The sequence below is a fragment of the Emys orbicularis genome, chromosome 10 (assembly GCF_028017835.1).
Source record: "Emys orbicularis isolate rEmyOrb1 chromosome 10, rEmyOrb1.hap1, whole genome shotgun sequence".
NCBI lineage: Eukaryota > Metazoa > Chordata > Testudines > Emydidae > Emys > Emys orbicularis.
In genome coordinates, this window is record NC_088692.1 from 11,316,136 (window position 1) to 11,322,135 (window position 6,000).

Below are 6,000 nucleotides of genomic sequence, written 5' to 3' on the forward strand. Positions count from 1 at the left end.
CAGGTGAATGAGCCGGTGATGTTGTAGCTGATCTGGTTAGGTCCTGTGATGGTGTTGCTGGTGTATAAAGAGGATAAATGGACACAAGGGGGGAGGGGTAACAGAGCAGAGAGGTGAGGGGGGTAGGGGTAAGAGGGAGAGAAAAAGAAGAATAAATCAGTCACTAGCTGAATAATAATTAATGAAGAAAGAGAGCAAAGTGGTATGGAGAAGAAAGTGTGGGTAGAGTTGCCCTTTGGGTATAGACAGGCAGAGACGAACTGCCGTTGATGTGGTAGGAGCAGAGACGGTGCGGTGCCCTCTCTGTCACACACACATATATCATGCAGGGCTAAGGAAACCCAAGGCGTCAGATGGTTTGGAGCCGGACCAGCCGAACTGCTCCGGGGCACTTCCTTTCAGGCCCAACTTCCTTATAATAATAATTTTCAAAATCAAGAGGGGATTATGGTGATGATGATCATCCTCATTAACCTCCTTTCATCAGTGAAATTAAGCCACCCAATAATCCCCTGATAGCAGCTCCAGTAGGGGAGAGATAAGCAACAATAACAAAAGGAAATTAACCTCTTCACACTAACCTTTAAAGGGATAAAGGTCAGCATGCACTCCTAGCCTAATACATGCAGATATTCCTGGCTATTATGCCAAAGAGAAACATCTCCTCACGTACCTTTCCAGCTTGCTCAAAACCCCCAGCCACAAACATTTGGTACTGTACCCCAGTGGGCTGAACATTCCTACATCACCCCCTGATGTGAGGAACTGGGATTGGAGCAGCTGGGACTCCCACTAACCCTGCTGGGAATAAAGAGCTCCCCAATAACCAGCACTCTTAGGCCATTCCCTGTGGTGACTCCTGTTAGGGGAAGCTAGAACTGAAAAGGCTGTAGACACCCAACAGCCAACACTCCCTACGGTGACCCCCTGTTGGGAGCCATTGGGACTGGAGTACCCTGAGCTCCCCCACACCTGGCACTCTTGGACCATGCCCAATAGTGCCTCCTGCTGGGCAAAATGGGAGTGGAACTGCCCACTACCCAGTTTTCCCATACCAGCCCTCCCTAGAAATCTCCTGCTGGGAGGAAAGGAGACTACAATAGCTCACAGTTAGTGCTCCTGCACTATTCCCAACAGTGCCTCCTGCTGGTGCTGGCAGGGACTGAGCTCACTGCAATTCTCCCCAGAGCCATGGCCTTGACAACATTTTCTCCAGTGCCCCCTGTTGGAAGAGGCTGTGACTGGAGTGAATTCCTCCTGGGCTACCTTCTTATACCCCCTCAGTGCTCCTAACATTGCTCAGTGCTACCCGCACTTTATAGTCTTTCAGAGCCCACATAATGAGCATCGTGTGAGAGGAAGGAAAGATATTAGGGGAAGAGGAAAAGGAAGGGGGTAAACAAAGATATTTAATTAGTCCATGTCAGAACCTACATGGCTGAACTCAGCAGATGTTAGCAAGACATATTCACAACATTGACATGACAACGATATGCTAAGATCAATGTGCCCTGAATAGGTTTCAGAAAACACTTATCATCCTACCCCATCTCTCTCGCCTCCTCTGCCTTCATTTGCTCTGTTTCAGCTCCATCTCTCCCCTTTCTCTGTGTGGTGTAGAGGGAAGGAAAGGTTATATACAGCAGGCATGAATCTAGGACTCAAACTGGGGCTCTCTCTCTCTTATCTCCGGACTGGGCCACCTCACACTAGAGTGAGTTGCAGATCAGCCTCCCAGCAGAGGGGCTCACGATGAGGTAGACACACAGCCCTTGGGAGAGGGAAGGAGGAAAGAAACGGATGAGGCCACAGGGGATGGCCCTGCTAATAGAAATCCTCTGTGTAAACAGGGAGAGGATCCGACAGAGATCAGAGATGGTTTTTCTTTCAAGAAAATTAAACATTTAAAAAATTTGAGAACACACGCCCTCACCCCCTGGACAGTAATTAACTTCTTCCTGTGCAGAATATGGAGCAGTTTCCAAAAACGGAGCTAGATGGATTATTTTTCAAAGGAAATGTTGTTGAAAGAATCTTCTGTTATGTCCTAAAGTGGGGAAACAGTCACAGTGACCTAGGAAGAGCGGTCTTGATACACGTGCAGCCACTCTGGATACCCAAGCACACGGTGGCACTGATGGGGACCGAGTCTAGTGCAAGCTGGGGAGGCTCCAATTTTGTGCATTTGGTGTCTATCCAGTGAATATGCAGCTGTTCTGCAATGACTAATTGGAAAGTCCTTGTTGAATGGTTACAAGACTGTACAAATCGATGCAAGGAAAGCTAGTCGACAAAAATCAATGTGGTTATGGAGAAACTCCATTGCTGGTGGATAATTCCGTGTCGCGACAACTTTTGAGGTTTTGACATTTGTTTTCGTTCCTCACTGGAACAAAAACAAAACCGGACTTGTGTTGAAACAGCAGTTTCCCTATCATAGATCTTCTCCCTACCAAAAGCCCGATTGCTCCGTGCAGTTCCTTTATGTGGACGTTGTCCAAACTCGATTTAAGCATCACTTTAAGCAATGGCACAATCTAAGCCCTGGTCTACACGATGAACTTATGTCGGTATAACGGAAATCGCTCAGGGGTGTGGAAACCCGAACTCCCAGTGTGGACAGAACTATGTCAATGGGAGAGCTTCTCCCAGGGATATAGCTACTGCCTCTCGGGGAGATGGAGTACCTATGCCGACGCTCTTCACTAAGCGCTACAGTAGTGCAGCTGCAGCACGGTAAGTGTAGACAAGCCCTAATCAATTTCACTTCTTGAAAGCTTTTCTTGATATGTAGCTCGAATTCTTCTCTTTCATCATTTGTCCTATTACTCCTCATTATAATCCTGCCCATGCTAAATAATTCCCAGCTCTTTCAGATATCTATATACTGCTATTTGCCACCTCAGTCTCAGTCCAATAAAAGATATTACCTCACCCACCTTGTCTCGCTAATATCCTGAGACCGACGCGGCTACAACATTGCATACCTCAGTCTTTACTTAGCCAAGCTAGAGATTTAGCTCTCATAATCTTCCTCTTAAAACAATCCCTACAGCCTGCTGATCATTTTTTGGTGCCTTTCTGTGAACAGCTTCACAACTGGCCAATATCATGCTGGTAATTAGGTGCCTAGACCCCAGCTCCAAAGAATCATTTCAAACACTATGCATGTAGGTGGGAGGACAGGGAGTAATGATTCAAAGAGAAGAGAGAGATTCTCCCTTGGGATTGGGACCAGGTGCATTGAGGGAAAGACTAGGGATGGTCAAAGAAAGAAAGAAAGAAAGAAAGAAAGAAAGAAAGAAAGAAAGAAAGAAAGCCATTTTGATAAGGTACAAGGTTGCTCTGTGCCTGTGAGTCTATGGAGCACAAAGGAAGGGGAATGTGCATTGTTGTCTCCAAAAGTGTTGCAAGCCAATCACCTTTGGCTCTTTGTTCTCTGCTCCCTCCCTGGGTATTATGTTCCCAATGCCTTCAGGCAACTCACTCTCAGGCTCTCTCTCCCCACCATCTGCCACTGCAAATTCCATCAAGCTTCTACTCTCTAGGAATAGAGTTTCAGGCTATTGTAGAAGTAAGTGTGAGAGAAACCCAACCTGGGATTGCTGTAGGGGGAGTAGGACAATGGGCACAGGGTATTCGGTGAAATGCTAGGGTATCATCTGTTCCCAGGTCACTGAACAGAGCTCTACTGTATTCTGGTACATTTCCATCTCACACACAGGAGACATGTGGGTTTAGGAAACAGAACTCCCCATTTTTTGCTTCAGTCCAGAAGGTGTAAGGGTAGCAACCAAGCTACCAGCAGGTGCTATGGGGCTGTGGGGTCCCCTGGCCTAAAGCTTTTGCACCTGGACCCACTGTGTCAGTCTCTTCACCGAATGTCCTTTCTCGCTGACGGACAGATATGGAATGTCAGCCTGTGCCTGCAGCATGATCCCACTGCCTTGTACGGCTGGAGCCATCGGCCACACAGTCCATGCTAATCCCACTGTTTCGAATTACAAAGCCGCCAGAATCCCATGGAGCCACCTCCGATCAGAGGTCAGCGCCGCTGGGCTGCTTTGAAATCTAGACAGGGGTGTCTCCAGCAGGCAGCTTTTAAAACAACAGCTGGAATCCTTCCCAGCAGGGGACAGCGTTGGATGTTGGGGACGGGGATTTGGGACATGGAGCCAAACCCCCTGGTTTGGGCTCGTCCATAGGTATAGCCATCAGTGTCACCAACAGAGTCAGCATCTTACCCACTTCCCCTCTTCTCATTCAGTAGCACTATCAGTGTTGCTGCTAGGAGCAAACACCCAAAGCCTGTTTCATTAGCTGAGATGATATTTCAGTTTCCAACATCAGATGTTGCATGCTACGTCAGTTGTCCTGCTATGACAGGCAGAACAGTGCTGATAGGGGGCTGTATTAATTCAGCTGCAATGGTACTGCCAAATCTGTTTCTCTAAACTGGGTTTCAAATACCCCGAAGTGTGAGGGGTTCTGATCAGACTTTTGGTTTCACCTAGGTTATAGTAGCTACCAACCAAATTCAGATCCATATGCTGAACCCCACTGAAGTTTGAGGGTGTTTGTAGCCAGGGATTTGATTTAGCCAGATCTCTAGTAATAGCAACTATCATTCACAACTTAATAACTAAGTCAGACCAGATTCTCTGCATAGATGTTCTGCCACTGTGTCTTACCGAGGTTGTTTCTGGATCCAACTCCTCCAGATATTCCCCACACATCTAGGACTGGGTACATCATACGGAACCTGGCCCTGGCTCTTTCTGTTAGTGCCTCCTATTAGCTTCTTGTGGTCCTTGGTGTGTCTGTTTCCCTCCTTTGGAGCCACTTGGATTGCCAGTGGCAGGCATCTTGCAGGGCACAGTGGCACTGGGAAGCCGGCAGGCTGAGCCAATTCTTCATGCATTGTAACTCCTAGATAGGGGGTCTGAGGATGAGAGTGCAGGACCATCAATGGGACAAACTTGGTCATGCCCGGCAACATTCCTGCCTTCAAAAGGCCCCTGGGTGCAGGGGCCTCAGTGGACAACAGCCTAAGAAGATCACGTTACTCAGGGGCCTTTGTATATTTAACATCCATGACAGAGCAGCAAAAAACTATTGGAGCGTGTGTGACTGAGCGGGAGGGTCAGATGAGAAACGATCCTGCAGCGCTCAGCCCAGCTTTAATACCTCTTACAGATTAATGACACTTACTGCTTTGAAGAAGAGAAAAAGGAGATGGGAGACTAATTGGGAAGTGATGCAGGGGAAAGCCTGAACCTAATCTCCATCTCCTTCAGCCAGGCCTCAGGGGAATGACTTCTTTCCCTCTGTGCCCCTGGTCCCTTATGCGGGATCTCCAGTCACCCCAATGCTAGATGTGTGTCTTGTATATCAACAGCAGTGGATTTCCGAACGCTTTGCTGCTACTCACTCACCTAAACGTGTTCTCAAGAGAAAACAGACTAATTTCTTGGGTGCTGGGAATCCCTCTGAGCTTGCTGGCTGGGCCACCAAATCGAAGGGCCAAAACATTCCTCCATTGGGAGGATATTACAGACCCAAATCTCTGGAAGGGTATGTGCAAGAACAGAGGGCTACAGTGTCCCTGACTGAGAAGAATCCAGATACCCCCAAGTGCAGGATGCCTGAATACCGTGAGATAAGGGCCTGGGTGAGAGTTTTAGCTTGAGTTGGCCCAGAGAAAAGGTTGGATCTGAGAGACATTGTGCTGGAAGCAGTGGTAAGATTTGGGCACAGCCTGAATGTGAGGAGTGGGAGAGAGGAACGAGTTCAAGCCAGCTCGCAGGTTATAGGCCTGGGGGATGGAGAGAATGGTGGGATTTGAGAATGAGAGGCTGGGGAGCATCTGTGAGGAAGGATAAGGAGTTCTGCTTTGGCCACGTTGTTTTTAAGCATCCAGAAGAAGATGTTGAAGAGACAGGCTGGAATATGGGTCAGGATGGAGAACGAAAGCTCCCAAGTGGAGAGGTAGGTTTGAGA